The following is an 18,134-nucleotide window of genomic DNA, read 5'->3' as shown; positions in this document are numbered from 1 at the left end:
AATGGCACTCGGTATGAGCATTTCATTTCTGAGCTGCATCTCTACAAGCAGCACTGACCTGAACATAAGAGTTAAGCACAAGGAAAAATTTCCTGCCCTTTGGGGAGTAACAGCTGAGCTGCTTAAGGAAAGCTTGGCCTAAGGTGACAAGGAGATAAGGAACTCTGACGTCTGCAACCACAGATGCCCACCACATCCCTACAGCATCTGAACTATGCTAAGGCTCCTCGTGCATCTCTCTTCTGAAACTGGTATAAGACTGCCCCTCTTAGTTCTTTTTTCTCACTCATAAAACCCCAAAATGATGACATTTGTCAGTGGAGCTTTGCAACAAAGGCTAGGCATTGCAGAAGTAAACTACAAGCCTGGCTCTTCCAGCCCAGAGACAGATGTGAAGCTTTCAGAGCGTGATAGCAACTCGCTCTTCTTGCAGTAAAGAGAGAACAGCTTTTCAGACTCAGGCCAGACACTGCTGGGTTTCTACAAATTACTCGTGAGCCTGACGCTTTTCGTCTGGTGAGGCAGGAGACATGGGGCAGGTCCCTTCAAAGGGCACAAGTTAAGGCAGCTTATTTCATGGGTCCCTCTCTGTAAGAGCCAGCAAGACCCCAGAGGCCAACATACATTTAAAAGCGACAGCAGCACTGCCATCATTGCATTCATTAAGGGAAATACTAACTTACTTAGGTTTCTGCTTCAACTCTCATCCAAAAATGTTGCAAACATTTTTCCTCCAGCTAAAATAAAGTCTTTTTTTGTAAAAAGTGTGGGAGTCATTGTAGGGTAATGACACTGCAGGGCTGTTTTAAAAAGACAAATGAAATATTTAGTCCTCATTTTTAGATATACTGAGAGGATGAAACGTTACCCAGCGATGCTGAAGGTTATTTGGGAAGAACAAGGTTTCCAGAACAGGCTCTGTCTTTAGTCACCTCTCTCATTAGGTATAGATGCAGACATATATTCTCAGCAGCCTTATCAGGACAGAAGTGGCCACATATTCACACGTAATACCTGCCACAATGGTCCAGAGCATGAGTCACTGCTATCGCTGTGTGAACAGCGTAACAGCGTGACGTTACAGAAGGATGTGTATGTCCTGGTCCTTGCATTGCGTAGATTAATAAAATTAGGAGAAAAAAAAAAAAAAGCCTTCTTGGTTAAAGGAGTTGGTGAGGTAAGGAGTTCAAACATCATCTAATTGCTTGCCTGGAGATAGCAGCAATATTCACGACAGCGGATTTTGTATGGAACAAATGTTCTACTTTATGTCAAAACAGGGACAGTAAGTTCTTTTTCCCTGACGGGATTTGTAGACTCTTACAAATCTGGTATAAATAGGAAAAAGGTCTCCTTCACCCAGATTCAGGGAACAGGATGTAAAAGGCAGTGCCCACATGCAGAGCTAATCCAAAGAAGCAGGGGTCCCCCCACCATTTGCCTGGTCTGCAGGGAGCTCCTGCCAGAAGGTTTCCCTCCACCTCCTGCTTGTTTCCCACACTGCACCCCACACTGGGGACACCCTTCTCAACCCCTGCATGTCCTCCAGACTGGTAGATAAAGTGAATAACATACGCTTGCCAAGCAGAAGCCCGCTCAAATGCAGCAAATAAACCCTCCATAGGTCTACATTTTGCTATTTAACACGCAACTGGGCAGAGCCCAGGAGCCCATTTGCAGTGCTGGGCGGTGCTGAGGAGCTGCTGTGCACGTTGGGAGAGATGAGGATGCTCAGCAGGAGCAAGGGAAAGACCCCATCTGCCCCAGAAATCACCCCTCTGTCACATCTCAGACATCGCCTTGCTCTTCCCCTGCACATCACATGAAGGCACAGTGGTGTAATAGGGCTCCTTAATATCTTCCCTCGATTGACCTCCCTCAGCGTACCCTTTGGGCCAGCAAGAACTGATCTGCTCAGAAAACACCCGCAGTCAGGACAAGAGACAAGATGGAGCCACCTCACGAGAGTCTCTTCAGGCAGTTCATTACTCCTCAGCCGGGCTGTGTGGAGAGCAGCCAGAGCACAGACACAGTAGCTCTCGTGTCCTTGCCTGTTCCTGAGACTCAGCATCCATTCCCGCAGCACGTAGCGTCCAAGCTGCCTGCTGGGAGAGCTATCCCTGCTGCCAACCCGTCCCAAACTGCATCGTGTGCCCTAAGGGCATGCTTGCGTGATGAGCACACGGGACAAGTCATCCTATCAAGCCAGAACACACTTTAGTGCATAAGATGTGTTTTGTATGAGAGCTCCAACACATCTGTATCTGTCAGATGATGCCTAACCAGTTTCAAAGTAGCTCTGCAGGAGTCACGGAGCCTGTCTTGACCCAGTAAACATATCGCAGGTGGCAGTGCCAAGCAGTCTGTGGACAAGAAAAGGCAGCTCCATCAAACCCCACTGAACCAGGGAACAGGACGTGCAGCCCTGGGAGTGCTGGCAAATCAGCGTTTCTCATGCCATTTTGAACCAGAGATCGGTCTACTCTGCAAGCTCTACTGAGTCTTAAATACCAAATGCTCTGCATGAACACAATATTCCTCCTCACCTTCCCCCCCACTCCCCACCCTCAGGGCCATATTTCTCTCCTATTTCCAGTTTGCCGACTTCTTAATGAAGTCTCAGTACTTCTCTTAACAATCTGGTCAGTGGAGGACAGATAACATTGAGGAACAGTCACAGTCTTCCACCTGGTTGAAATGCAATCTGTGACTAAAACTGAGGGAATGGGCTAGTTTCAGGATCACTAAGATTTGACAGGGCAGCTAATTTTTTTTTAACATCTTAGGGCAAACCAAGACCCATGGACTGGTATCCATTGCAATACCCATCCATCCACATACTCTGAATTAGGAAGTGTTGCTGTTAGAGACCATTAAGCACTAGATGGGTCCAGCAGTGGTTCTGCTAATCCAAGCAGGGCAAGGGGGGGGGGTCTGCCTGCATCCCTGTGCTGGGTGTCTGGTATGTGTGCTGCAGTGCAAGTACAACTGTCTCTGCCCTCCTCCCATACCTCTAACTAAAGACATTGCATCCCACCACCTCTTAAATTAACAGCAATTTGCTCCACCTATGGGTTGGGCCAGATCCTTGATTGGGGTTGTCTTCTGCCTTTTGACTTCATGAAGGACCTTTGGGAAACTTGGGAAAGGTACCGAGGGCCCATCCACATTTCCAGAGGAACACATGAAGCTAGCAGAGAAAAAAATACTTTATTATCCACTATGAAGATACTTCCATCCCGTAGCAGATGGCAACACTACATGCTGAAGCATTTTTAGGTTAGTGCTCTCTATGTGCCAGGAAGCAGATTCACATCAGGTTAGCAGTTTCCAAGAACACTGAAGTTCAGAAGTTCACTCGCTGCTGTTCTAACTCTTCCCAAATGGCATTTGGGAGACCTGCTGCCTCTCCCTGAGTGTATTGCTATCTCCCTGCCCTGGCAGCTGGAAGGTACACTTTTACACATTTTCTCCCACCCAGCCTGGATTCCTACAAACATTTTTCAGAAAGTCTCTGGAAGGTGGGTTTCTCCACAGCAAAACTCATCTGTCTTGCCTGGTTTTGTACATCTTTAAGGAAAGCACATGGAATAGATCCAGAACCCAACAGGTCACAGAACCCACAGGAACACTGCCTTCCCAGGTTGGCTTCAATCCATGTTAGTAAGGCAAGCTCTGCAACACAAAACATAGTCCAGCCAGATATCGAGCTGATATTATCAACTGTCGTAATCTCACTGCTACTCCCAAGGTAGGCATAAAGTGTTCAGTGCTACAGGTGTGAGATGTTCATACCACAAGCTCTTCCAACACCCCCAGTTTCAGGAAATATGGAGGATGCTCAACAGCTTAACGGAGGAGGTCAGTTAATTTTATCCATGCCCTGATTCCTTGACAGCAATAATTTATCTTTCAGTCTTATTTAATAACATCTGAGATATTCCAGTGTGGCCACAGCCTCCTCTGAGTACAGGCTGCAGGTGAGTGTTTGAGTACCTGCATCCCTTGCTAATCTCTGCAGCATTTAAAGTCTTGGATGAGCATACAAAATCACGTTGCTCCTGTCACAGGAGAGGCATTAGCAAACAATGCCAGATAAAACATTTTAAAAGGCTGCTGTCAGGGATATCTGAGCAATTGCCAAAGCGAAGAGGGGAAGCTAGGATTCAGACAGTGAAACACCAGTGAGCTGCCTGAACAGAGCCACTCTTTGTGGGGACTAAGAACCTGAAGCTCCAGTTAAGCCAGAGAATGAGAAATATTGAAGTTAAATGAATGAAGCTGGGGTGAGTTTATTCTCAAGAGGTGAGCAAAGCAAGCCATGATCTGCAATTTTAAGATTGCTGGGCTGTTGGTTATGTAAATGCAAGCAAGGAAGTGAAAACACAAGTAATTTCCTGGATTGTATTCAAATATATGTTTGATTATTCTGTTCCTTAAGGCAAATTTAAGAGGTGGTAGGGTTTTCCTGCCTCCCAAATATACATTTGAGGCTATGCTCCCAATAAAAAAAAAATATAGTTGCACTATCAGCCAGCACCTTAACCCTGGTAGGATCTTTCCACTTAGTAAGCCAGCCCCAAGACATGTACTAGCACATCACAAAGCAGTGTCTGATAATTGTGTTTCTCCAGCCCAACATGACCACGTCCCATGGGTTACAAGTTCATGGATTAGTATAATCCATACAAATATAATTACAGATCTTTATGACTCTTAGCAAGCTCTGCATATTGGCCATGTGCTGAAGTACAAGTTCTTTCCTAATCCTCTTTTATGGTTCCCCTCCCCCTCGAAGAGTATCACCAAGCCGTCCTTTATCCCGACTGAATTTTGATGCTTTTGATCTGTTGGGATTGAAGACTACATGCAGCCTCCTGCAGATTATTTTGCTTATCTCTCCCTCCACACCCCCTTTGGTCTGCATGGCCACAGGAAGACATTTAGGGCAGATGTCAGGCTAAGAGATCCGTAACATCAGCCAGACTTTAACTGCAGGCCTGTCCCACACCTAGCACAGGCACCATGCTCCTCTCAGGCTGAGCACCACCTGTGGATGCCCCAGAAAGACCAGGATGCTGGGATCTCTGCTGTTACACCAGCAGCTGTAGCTGGCAGGCTACACAGGGCAGGACTATGTCTTAGCCCTGCCCTCCCACCTCAAATGTCTCATGCAAGGACTAGCTCAAGGTACTGCAAACATGAGAGCCTGGGCACAGGAGAAGCAGCAGCATCCTGCCTCTGGGGTCACAGAGGAAAGGGGCTGCTTTTCAGAAGGAAAGGGTCTCCACTGAGGGCATGATCATCTGAAACACCTTCCAGTGGTCAGTCCAAGGCCCTGGCAGTCTTGTACCACACCAACCTCTTGTCCTATATGCATCTAGTTGAAGTAGCTTAAACTTCTCTGGGGTTTTCAGGTGCCCCAGCTATCCCAGGATCTTCCTACAGAACCTGCACCTCGCCCCTCGAACAAGCACATGGGACACTACTGTCCTTGTATGTTCTCCACTAAATCTGCTTCCAGGCCCCCTGCTTGAACTCCGGCCTGAAATCCAGGTATTCCCAGCGCTGCAGCAGAAGATAAGCCGTCAGCGTGCTCTGTCATGCCACTGCAGGAGGGAGGGTACTGTTTAAATTGGCAGCACTCCCCAGTTCTCATACCTTGTTACTCTGGGAAAGGAACAGAGAAAGGTGAGCTCCAAGGGCAATTCAGCATCTCCATTGACCACCGGCTCTGTGGGGAGCTTATGGAGGCCAGGCAGGTAACAAGCAGCCGAGCACTGCTTCACCCCAGAGGCTGCTTCAGGAACAGGCAATTAAAGAGCTTCAATCTGGGGAAGTTTCCAGCCTGTCACCCATATCACTCTCCGAGGCATGCAGGTGTAAATGCTGGCGGAGGGCACCCTGGCTGACAGCCCCCAGTCTCAGCACACCCAGGTGGCAAGAGCAGCTCCTCTTGCACAGCCAGCACTCTTCTTCCCTGCTCTGCAGGGACCCTTTGAGGGGCACAGGCAGAGCTAGCTTTCTCTGACCTATTATGTTAATGGCCCCTGTGATGGAGGCAGAGAAGAACTGTGCCAGTTAATAGCAGTTATAATGAGGGAGAGAAGCAATCCTTTTTCCAGTTGAGGTCGATAACAAGGCTCCCATGGGTACCTATGGGAAGTGGATTAGGACAGTTACAGGAAATTAAGATGTGCGCAGAGGAGTGTCGAAGGAACCCTGGAGAGAAGTTTTGAAATTCTTGTAGCCTGATGAGAAATGATTCACTTATCTTCCCAAATGGATTTCAGGAGAGCAGGCAGAGTTGCACATACGGAAGCAGCGCCATGCATTCCCTGGGAATAGGTAAGCCACAAACATTATTTGCTCAGCTCTAAAGCTTCTCTGTACTTGATAGATGTAATTGCAGATGGTGTTCTCACCTCCAGTTAGTAAACACCTCATTTGCAATTAACTTCACCTGAAATAAAGGTAAGGAGAGAATAGTGACCAACCTTATTCCCTACCACCTTATGCGATACAAGTGCTTCTTTAGCACAGACTCAGGTGGGGACAGCAGAGCTGCCCTGGCAGATGAACCAGAGCCGTAACCCTGTTGCACAGACAACATTAGCCCTAAAACCTCATCTCAGACCAGGGCTCTTGAGGCGCGCTGGACAGGACCAAGTATCTTCTGAACAACCAGTGTTTCCTGGAGGTGGAGAGGTCTGGATTTCAACCAGCAGTTACATACTGTCCTAGCAGGGGGGTGCTTGACCCTTCCCATTGCCTCCCAGCCAAGCGAGGGCTTCACTTCTCACAGGAGAAACCACATCTCCAATGGGCCTCAACCACCATTAAAGCAAATTCAGCTCCAGTCCAGTTCCTCCACCACTTCCAGCCCTGTCAGCAACAGAGGCAGCTTCCCCAGCCCAGGGCACCTCCTCTCCAGCTCATGTGCTCAGGGCCGGCCCACGCTCCCTTTGTGCACAGATGGCCAGCTGTGGTGCCAGTTAGCGCAGGCCCCAGTTTTACTTCCTGATGCGAACACATGCATTTGGGACAGAAATCAAGTGGTCTGGCTTACTTCACTGAGCAGCCGGGTCCAAAACAGCTGATGCTGCATTACCAGTGAGGGCCACATCTGAGTGGCTCATTAGTTACCAGTCCTCTGAGCTGCTCAGCACAAACCAAACAGAAAGCACTGCTGGTCTCTGAGGAACTGGGCCTTTTCCAGTTCAAGACTCATCCCCATTCGCTGTCTTCCAACACCTGAAACATTTGCTTTGTTGTTTAGAAAAAGCAAGTTTCAAGTGCCAGTTTTCCAGGTAACCAGGTCGGGACAACCATATCACTCCAGTTAAGTCAGAAAGGATCTTTTCTTTTCCATGATAATGAGCCTAACACTTCTGCCAACAGGAGAGCAAAGCAGGTAGCATATAGATAGACCCAGGAGCACCAGATAGCGCACTTAAACTGTGCTGCTACCACCTCTGAAATTGTGTGAATAACAGAAAAACGCAAGCCCAAACTCACCTGTAGAGCAGCATTTGAGGAAAATACATACATAAAAGAGCAGGACATCCTTTGCCCTACATGGCAGCTCCTTACCCTCCACAGCCCTGCCTGCCAAACATCACAGAATGTAACAGCATGGCCAGGGGCTGAAGCCCAAGGGAAAGCTCTGCTCATCTTTTTTTTTTTGGTAGTGGGACAGCACAGCCAAAATACAAGAGTTTCCCCCGCCTCCTTCTCAAAACAGCACTAAAAGCCTGTGATTAGTTTTTCACAGCTACATCTCACTGAGAAGAAATCCTGTCTCTCAAGTGGATGAGTTACATCTCTCCCATGTTTGCTTTCAGGGAGCCAGAGGAGCCGTGCTGGTGTTCCCACAAGAGTAGTACTTGGGCTTCCCACCAGTTCGTGGAAGCTGCAGGTGCTATGGCATGTGAAGATTGTGGATCTTCAGGTCAGGACCTTACATACATATTCTGAGTCTCACTCCTCAGTCTACCTTGTGTATGCTCAAGTTTGTTCAGTTTAGCAACAGCCTGGATCAGGGCTCAGTAGGGGAACAACAGAGGGATGGAAAAAGATGACTGTGGGACAGACAAAGGCTGGGCAGTCCCATGAAGTGCCATCCCTCAGAAGGGCTGTAAAAAAAGAACAAAGCCAAATAGAGTGCAAGTTCCCATTTTTGACCACCCAATATCACACTGAAAACACCTCAATTTTTAAAGTGCTTTTTTTTCCCCCCATAGAAGATGCTCAGTGAATTAGTGGTAGCAAAATCCTGCAAGTGCCTGCAACCTTTTAATCTGATTTTGAGTCCCCTCACATTGAAGTTCTTTCCCTGGTGCCATGTGCAAGTGCAACAATACCTGGAAATTCAATTGCTGCCTTTTGTACCATCTCAAAAGTCATCTCCGATATACTCTCTTATTGTGGTTACAGTGAAAAGGGATCTTGCAAAGCTTTTAGAAATGCTGACTTCAAAGCCCATCTAAGATTAGCAAAGCACTCATTTGCTATATGGTTTCAAGGACTGCAGCAAGCTTCTCCCTTATTAGCTGCTATATTCATCTCTCAGATATTAAGAGCAAGACAGACTACTCACAAACATTGCTGTGGATATGGGGAGGCAGAAATGGTGCAGAGGATACCTAGTTCTTCACCATACAACAGTGACAAGGTTTCAAATGAGGGCTCCCATCCATCCCAACCGTACAGAGCAAATTCAGCTATTGAGGGAAAAAATATTCATCAGTAGCATGCAGGTCAGAAGCAACGTGGCCCCCTCCTCCTCCTCCCTCCTCTGGCTCAGTCACAGCAAGAGCATCTGCAACAAATTAATTTCCCCTGGTGCATTGCAGCCCCCTTGGCTGCACACAGGCTGTGCATTCAGCATCTGCTGCCTTTCCTCACAAGTTCACGGGATGCTTTCAGCCAGTTGTCACAGTTCCTACAACTGCGGACTTTCAAAGGCTTTCTACAACTGCATACAAGATGGAGAGTCAAGACAAAAATCAATGTTCCTTTCCATACACTGCCCAAATGAAAGATTGAACATAGCTCTTCTTGCAAGAAAAGCTAGGTACAAAACTTCGGAGGACCCACATACCTCTAAAGGACATAGCACTATACCTTCCTAAGGAGCTTGGCTGGTCAAGTCCCACTGTGAAGCATTGTTTGATTGAACATACTTTTCTCTACTGTTTCAGAAACAAGGTAGGATGTAAACAACTTCAATGCCCTAGATGTTATGACAGCCATAGAGCAGCAGCTGTGTGTAGTGAAGGAGAAACAGTTTTGAAACAGCACACCAGAAACGCTGTTGTGTGAATTTTATTATCAGAAGAACAGCTTAAGGCATGAGTTTCAGAGAAGGTATCAAACCTTGAAAATCCTTTCACACGCAAGGTGCACAGCTCAGATGAACCTGATGTAAACAATGACAGGGAGAGAGATTAGATCTACAAGCACAGAACTAAAAGAGATTGACATGAGTTACAGAAAGTTAACCAGAGCTGTTTTTTCATCCCTTTAATTCCTAACTTTCAAAGCTTTCTGCAGCAGACAGGCCCTTCCTTCCTTGTTAGCACCTCCTGTTTGGTTTCCTTTGTCGCCAGCTCAGAGGAACACCCAAGGACAGCCCACAAACACGTCTCAGCTAGGCTTTAACTCATCCAGCACCACTTGCCAGTAGGATGAGATTTCGTTCTCCAGGGGATGGGTCACTGGGACCCTCGCTGTGCCATCCTCACTGGGAGGCAGCTAGAGAGGCCTGAAGACAGCAAAGTAGCTGGGGAATAACAGAGGAAGAGAAACAAAAGCTAAACCCAAAGGGTTCATTTGCCAGAAGGCTTTGGCCCTTTGGAGACCAGGGACGTGAACCCACACCCATGGACAGGAAGGTCTGCCTCTAGCACCTGGCTGCACACCAAGGCATTAGTCACAGCAGCCAGCCTCTATAACCTGCCTGCTAGGACCCTTTGTTGTGGTCCTGTCCCCCCTGCATGCCACCCCCAGGGTGGTAGGGTGGCCTCTAGCACTTACCCTCCCCTCTGCTTCTGGCCACAGGTTCAGTTCTCATCACTACACTCGCTGCTCTGGAGCATCAAAGTTAGCTCTAGGCAGTGGTTACAGGACCCCTTATGTTTTTTCCATTTACTTTAGCCTGAAATAAGAATGAAGCAGCCTGTACAGGAAAGCCCAAACATTAAGGAAAAGGTATGGGATCTCTATCATGGATTTTCCTCAAAAAAAAAACCACACCCCCTGAAAATCATTTTGCTCCTTTAGCACGTGCAGATTCTCAGCTTCCACAGTTAAAAACCCAAATGCTATCCATATGTTTCCTCCGTGCTCTTGTGCTTCCTGGCCATTTCTCCAGCAGTCTTGCGTAACCTAGGACTTCCCTCTCACCCAGCATTTCACAGTTAATGTAAGACTCTGCTAGATGAGGAAGAGAGTGGTTTCCTCCTCCTTTGCCAGGACCAACAGGCCAAGAGGTCTGGCCCTGTGCACCTGTTCATGATCTTATGATGCACAGGGGTACATGGTAAGTACTTAAGAGTAAACAGCAATAACAAAAAAACAATAGCAGAAAGACACAACACCAGCAGTATTGCCATTTACAAGGTACATGCATGTGACAGCTTACACAGAAAGAGAGGCAGATAGCATTTTGAATTTCACGGATAATACAGATGTAAATTGGCCTAGCTTTAATGGCTTTCATATGTCATCTAATGCTTCAGCTTAGATCAGCAAAGGCTTTGGCTTCTTTTTAATGTCATTTTGTTCCATATTCAGCTTCGCTATGCACTAGGAACTGCTGTCTGCAGGAGAGACACTAGGGCTAAGCTCGAAGAGGGGAAAAAGATGTTCAGCAACAAAACACATTTCCTTGGAGCAATACCGTGAGCAACGGGACTTTCTATTTCTTTCTAGGATCCCCAGTAGCTAAGCACTGATGCACAGGATTTGTTTGCTGGTTGATAACATGCCAATGCCTGCTTGAACCAACTTGTACACATTAACACCTACAAAAACAATTCCTGCCCAGCTGGAGCAATCCAACATGGGCCAGAGTGCACCCTGCCCAGCAGTAGGTTGTCTGTACAGTGGCACAGGAGCATCAAGTGGCAAAACAGCACGTTCAGAAGCTACAGAGGAGGCTAGGACAGAGGCAATGATATGCTCCAAGTGCTAAGTCATCCCTCCTCCTCCCTGTTACTCACTGCCCTTCCGGAGAGCTTTCTGCTTTGCTAGCACTTGTTGTTCTCCTCCCCAGGGAGGAGAGCCAAGTTCCTCTCATCTTTGAGTGCTGATTTTTTTTTTTCCTTCTCCTCTGAGAAGAGCACCTATGTACAACCTCCTATAAATCTCTTTGATGAATTTGGACAAGGGAATTGGCATTAACTAAGAACTATCAGCCAAAACAAAGCTCAGCTCAGACTGAGGCTAAGCCAGCTTTCAAGCCTGGTTAACCACAATTATGAATGACAAAGCCTTCCCTTCCTGTGCTGTGCACCTTCTACCTCCCTTGGGTCCTGGGAATGGGGGGGAAGAAGGAGGAGTAGATGAGAGACCATCCTTGAGGAGCTCTAGACTTGAGCAGGAGCCAGAAAGTACTGGAAACAGATGTTTCTAGGAAAAAAAATACTTCCCCTTAGAAGTTTCCCAACCAACCAAAAACACTGCTCACCTGAGTAGTACCTAAACTGATGGAATAACAGTGCTAGAGCTGGGCAGGAAATACCGCTCCTATCCTATGAAAAGAAACCTCTCTTTTCTCCCACTTCCTCAGTTCTTCCTCGTGAGGAAATCATGCTTTTGTTAGTCTTCTTAAGGAAAGCAAAGCAAAACAGAAAAAAACAGCAATTAAGAAATCACCTGTGCTTCTCACCACAGCCAGCAGACAAGCAGTTTTGTGCCTCCCTGCAATACAGGAGAATCAGATTCAAATTTCTGATCTTCCCAAATCAGGGTGACTTCAGTCTTGGTCTTTCTACATTCTTTGTAATCACAAAGGTCTCCAGGGTGTTGATACTCCTCCAAACTGAAATTCTGTTTTGGATTCAAAATGGTGACTGCTATAGCAGTACTGCTATTTCCACAGAAAGCCAGGATAGATACATTTCTCTATTTTCTTTCTTGCGTACAGGAGCCTAAGCTACTTACTACAACTCCTCTGTCCCTCAGTGCTCTCCCCTAGATCTGAACCTTCACAAGTAGCTGATTAAACAGCTTTCAAATGACATTTCCCTTATTCTTCTCTATGTTACTCTGCTTCCACAAGCATAGGACCCATACCACCAATAAATGAAGAACTGCTGACAAATATCATCATTTTATACCCATCTGATCAGTGTCCCTTGACAAAGCTGAGGTTGGAAAAAAATATTCTCAACTTTTCTGTGGAGATTTATGTTTGTTTTACTTGAAAAAACAAAGTTGTCATCGCCGACTGATTGTGATTTCAAGCCAAGGAAGAGAAGTTTGAAAATACAATTGTATTTTGACTCCTTGATGCAATTGAAGACACTCTGCTACCGAGAGCCCCAAGTCAGCTAGGGTAACTCATGAGCTGTGCCTTTCTGTCCGTTCACAGAAAGTATTTTTGAGAGTTTTGGACAACCAGAAATACCCCACAGGAAAGCAGCCTGCCTGGAGCCTGACACGTGCTATTGAGCTGGGTGTGGACAGTCTCAGAGCATCTCTCGAGAGTACTCAGAGACCCCCCTCCCCCCCCAGGAGGGAGTATGGAAACTGCAAAAAACAAACCAAAAAGCCTTCTGTGGTGCTGATGAGACTAGTCCAGATCACTTGTAAACCGCCTCCTAGGTAACAAGATGCGAGAGATCACTAGACTTATGCAAAATACGTTGCGTCTCATGAGGAAATAACTTATCAACAAGTAAGAAAGTGCCCCGGCTTGTTATTCCTACTGTATTTCAGTGCAAATGTATTCATCTTGCTTATGAAACCTGAGAGGGAGTTACGTACACCACGCAGATTCAGAGTTTCTTCCAGAAACTTCTGACTTCATAAGCCGAAATAAGCCAACTCTGCAGGCAGGATGAAACCAGTTCAGCAGCTTTGCACAGGGAAACACTTGTGTTGATAGGTAGAAGCTTTTGAAACGGCAAAGGCAGACAGTCGCAATCATAACCTAGGTGTTTTGGAAAGACTTCTGAAATTGCTGACCTTGAAGAAAAGTGCTGGAAATTATTTGTCATATTGCTTTGTAGTTCTGTGCAGGAAACCTGGTATGGCAAAACTTTACTTCCCTATACACTTTCCTCTCCTCCTTTACTCACACAAAGGGAGTGCCTGGTATATCCTGCACTGAGGACTTCTCCAGGTGGTCCCAGACAGTGCTAGAACAACAGTGCCACCTTTGCCCTAGCCCTCAACACTATTTTTCAAGGAACAGGGTCAACAGTGCATACCTCAAAGCATATAAGGCTCCAGTACAGACAGGTTAACACCTTTGCCAGCAGAAGAAATACCTGATCATTACTGATTGCTACATCCCAAGAGCAAATTGAAGTTCTTGGTTTAAGAAAGAAAGAAAATCTATTGTGTCTTTTAACCAGCCTGTGAAGCATAAAGGCCTTTTAGGCGAGTTGTCATACAGGTAATTATAAGAGGCAATAGATTTGACCTACAGATCAGAAACAATAGATTCATTTGTCCTGGTCTAGACTGAGTTAGATAAGTGGCAACATATCACAGCCAGAACTCAGGCTACAGGCTATTCTTTCTCCCACAAGAAGGAGATACACCTACAAATGCACACCTGGAAACATTCTTTTATACAAATTAAATAGATCCAACTAAGATGGCATCAGAAATGAAACCAGATATTAGTCTTTCCATATGCTTGTCAATGAATGTATAAGTCAGTTTCTCTCTGATATCTAGCATCATACTTAAAAAAAAAAAAGTCATGATATGAATTCTTGGTGAGTATGTCTAGCCACAGATTTCCCCCCCTCCCCCTCCTTTAACTTGGAATACTTAAGTGACTGTAAAGTACTTAAAGGTAGTTCCAGGTAAAGCTAGAATAGTTCTTGATAGAAGTTGCAAGATTCCAATTTTCATATGTTCAGCTGAGAAAAACTTTTTCATATGAGCAAGTTGATAGTTATTTTTCCTGTCAACATGAAAAAAATTGGAAAAACATTGTATTTTTATTTTCTGTTCACAGGGCTATTTACTAGAGCTCATTAAAATGAGAGTGCCCATGTTAGCATGACTGAGCCTTAACGTCTTTCCTTCTACCAGTCCACGGTACATGGAAAGTCTTTGTATCTATTTCAAGATTGAAAAAATAAACCTATGGGTTTAAATGAAAAAAAAAAAGTGTTTTGGCTCACTAATTTATAGTGAAGCTTACCCCTCCAGTTAGTCTTCATTTCCTCATTTGCATGGCTGTGGCAGTCTGACACCAGGAAGTTTGGATTGCCCAGACATAAGCCCCTTGAAACACAGACTTCCTTACCAAACACTCACTGTTACCCACCATCATTGCTGGGAGCGAGGAGAGCCAGCACCCCTCCCTGCCCACCCCGACATACCATGCCTGTATCACAAGCCTCCTTTGCATCTCTCTATAGCATGCCAACCAGTAACAATACTCTTTTGGTGGTTCTCATTTCTAAGTCTTGTCTATTTTTTCCACTCACCTCCCTCTCTCACTAGGCTAATCCTTTTGTGCAAGGCTCAAAGGACATGGTCCCGTTCAAGGCTGCAGCAGATGGTGAAAACGCATTATGGGAACGACAGCAAAGACAGCGGGATGCACATGAGATCAACATGAAGGAGCGATGAATAGCAGCAACACCGAGCTATGGCATCATTTATCATTGTAGAAGGCAAGACATAAGGTTATCTCAAGGAATTAATTGTTTAAAATCCCACTAGCTCACTCTAACCATCAACCTGCAGCTTCTGATACCGAGCAATTCCATTTCCTGCCCTTCAGCTTGGCTGGTTTGGCATTAGAGGGTGGGGGAGAGGTAATTTGTTGCCCACGTAGCTCTTTATAGAGTGAAATGAGCAGTCTTACAGAGCACTAAGAGCCAAGGAACTAACTACTCTTAAACCTGGGAAAAATGTCAGGAAAAAAAAAAAGTGTCCACACAAAGCCAGGAAGTAAAGATCAGGGCAGAGCGGGAGTCAGGTGTTACTCTGTCCCTCAAGCACTGCTAATTCCTCTGGGCCATGCATACCCCTATTTGCAGAAAGGCTGAACAAAAGCAGCTTTCCTTTGAACTCTAATCAGCTCCTTTACCAGATACTCCTAAATCTAACTTTGTCCCCTGATTGCTGCAATTCTGCCACATTAAAGTGATTCTCTGAAGTAACTCTGATTCATTCACAATACTGCTATTTAGCAGCCAGAGCGTGAGAGCGATGCGGTTATGTTTTGATTTCAATTCAATTACCAGCAGAGTGGAATCCACAGCACAGGATTGAGATGTGCTCAGCACAGCTACAGCAGCGGCCACACACCAGCAGCCCTGTGCCTCCCCTTCCCCAAATTAAAGTCTCTCTGGAAATGCCCCTCTGCCACACTACCTTTCTGCTGCTGGGCCAACACGTGGGGGTACACATGGCTTACACAGTCTCTTCTCCAAATGCAAGGGGGGCATTTTCATCTTCAGAGAAATGAATTGACACACACAGATCAAAGACAAAGCTGGTTTCTGGAAGCAGAGCCAGCCTGAGAGACCATAGGAGCAGGGTTCAAGGAAAGGCAAATACCATGTCCCCAGGGGACATGGACTCTTCACATGGAACAGAAGTAAGAGCTAAAATTAAAAACAGTTCAAAAGGAGCACTTCTCTTTTCAGAGGAAAACGGAGAAGTCACCTCAGGCCAGACCAAGAACAGCTCTTCCCACAGACCTATTTCAGCACAACTGGGACCAGTCCTTCCAAGCAAAGGGGATGGGGGGCTGGACCTTAGGAGAATAAAGGAAAGCCCGGCCAGGAAAGATGATTCTCACATTTAACTGTACCACAAACTTCAAACATCAGAACAGCAGGGCCTCAACATCCAAAAATACAGTTAGTTCTTCAGAAAGCAACATTTTTCAAAGGGCCCTGTCAATCAGGCCGTTAAAGGGGTGTTTGGACATAATGAAAAAGAACACAAAGGCTTACCACAGTCAGCTCTCACCATCTCCTGTTCTGCTGATTGCAGCCAGGCTGCTGCAAGAGGGCTTTACAGGTAGAAATCAACTTACTCACCAGTAACTTCTAGCTGAGATCCACAAAGCTCCATCCACAAAACTGCTTCTGTCCTTCTCAGCACCTATAGCAGATATAGCTTCATAACACCATCAGCCACATAAAGGTGGTAAGGACCCACCTCACTGTTCAGCAGGACTGATCTTACTCTGGGCAGTGTGGCCAAAGGCCCCTTGCCAAAGTACCTTATCATTAGCCACAGCTGGCAAGCAACCAGTCACCACAGATGGAGGCTCCAGTATTTACAGGTCCTGAGATTAATTACAACTTTGGCTACCACATACTGGGAAATTAAATTACCTCCTTCAGGTGGTATGAATGAGCAGAAATGGTCCCCATGCACAGGGAATTAAAACAAAAGAAACCCTTCTAGAAAGAGGAAAACAGCAGATCAGGACACCAGAATATTAGTTCCATTTTCTACTCCACCAAAAAGCTTGGTGCTTGTCTTAATCTCCCCCCCTTTTTTTTCAGTGCTTCTGAGAAACTTCAGAGTAGTATCTAGCTCTCTATGTCCTAGATAGTACTCCCTGCTTTTTACCTGGAGTTGAAAGAGCCCACTTTTTGGGAAGGTCTATATTTTACCTGGAGGGATGAACTGCTTTTAAGTAGAGCCTGCTAATATGACTAAGCTGTAGCGCTGAGGTCTTCAGCAGAGCTCCTCTGGGAAGTGGCTGCATTTCTTTACAGCCTCATTGAAATTTGTGTCAGCTCTAATGGCTGCCCCAGAGATGCTTCTGCAGCACCATGGGCTCCAGAGAGCAATCTCCTCACTCCTCCCCTCTGCCTGGGGAAGGCCTTTTTGCTGTAACGCTGAAAACTGCAGCTCTTCCTAGGTTGATACCTCAGGTTTTGTCACCCTCAGTTCAAAAGTAGCACTGTTGAAATAAAAGTATGCTTCCCTATCACCTCTTGGAGACACAAATGAGACCAAAGCATCCTTTATTTTCTGGGGTCCTTGGGAGCTCTTTGGAGCTCTGTGTCCTGCTCTCAGGGGCCATCCACAGCCAGCTTCCTGCTGCTTTACAGCTGGTGATTTACAGGGGCAGTTGAAATCTCTAAAAGTAAACACAATTATTTTATTTTACATTGAGGTTTTCGTGTGTCTCACACTCTATTTAACAGAATGCAGAAATTTTTTAATGGGTTAAAGGTTGTTTTCTCAGAGCAGGGCCTTGTAAAACAGTTGATTGTTTAAAGTAAACTCAACTATGGAACCACAGAAATTCCCCTTGCTAAATTTTTGGAGCTCTGAATAGCCATCTGGTGGAGCCACATGGCTTTGAGGGAGGTCAAAGGATCAGATTTAGACTGGAGACCTAACTTGGGATGACTAAAGTTAGGTGAGAGGAATCCCAACCAAGATGCTGCAACAGCTGTTGAGGGTATTATTGGAACAGTCACCAAATGAAATATAACACCAGTTTTTTAATGGGGTACACTGCTGTTTTTAGAAATTAAGCTTCCAGCCCTGTTGTTGTTTTGGAATTCATTTCACTGATGGAGATGTGGGAAATTCTTTGGTTCATCACCTCAAAGGAAAAGAGATGCCTAAATCCGAGTGACTTCAGTAGGAGTTACGATTATTGAAGTTTGGGACTTTGCACCCCATTTAATTTCCCTCTCCAGTGACCAGTTAGTCTGCACACATAACTAAATGTGAGTTTTACATCTTTACCTAAGGGACAACGTGGTAGATTCCATGACTTTTTTCAAGTAGAATTCAGTGAAATTTGTGGAAAAATCCTCTCCTGAGCTGTGGATTTGATGGTGGATGGAAGAAGACATTGCTCCCTGCATTGGCATCCCCTGGATGAGCAGAGCAGCCTGGGCAGAGGGAGGCAGCAGTATCAAGGTGTTCGTCCCTCTGTGTACCCTGCAGCTAAC

At 45.9% G+C, this 18,134-nt stretch overlaps 2 long non-coding RNA genes across 2 annotated transcripts; one reads left to right on the top strand and one right to left on the bottom strand.

Moving 5' to 3' along the window:
* The first annotated feature begins 6,267 nt into the window (after positions 1 to 6,267).
* Positions 6,268 to 16,441, top strand: LOC136790406 (uncharacterized). Its single transcript, XR_010830290.1, has 3 exons — positions 6,268 to 6,348; positions 7,845 to 7,951; positions 14,695 to 16,441. It is a non-coding gene; the product is annotated as an uncharacterized lncRNA (long non-coding RNA).
* Positions 6,347 to 16,503, bottom strand: LOC106048539 (uncharacterized). Its single transcript, XR_001214219.3, has 3 exons — positions 16,433 to 16,503; positions 16,248 to 16,311; positions 6,347 to 6,463 (listed from the first exon to the last, which is right to left on the bottom strand). It is a non-coding gene; the product is annotated as an uncharacterized lncRNA (long non-coding RNA).
* Positions 16,504 to 18,134: the final 1,631 nt, after the last annotated feature.

Source organism: Anser cygnoides, chromosome 3, assembly GCF_040182565.1.
Source record: "Anser cygnoides isolate HZ-2024a breed goose chromosome 3, Taihu_goose_T2T_genome, whole genome shotgun sequence".
NCBI classification, from domain to species: Eukaryota; Metazoa; Chordata; class Aves; order Anseriformes; family Anatidae; genus Anser; species Anser cygnoides.
Note: the sequence above shows the minus strand (reverse complement) of the source record. Positions and strands in the feature narration are given on the sequence as shown.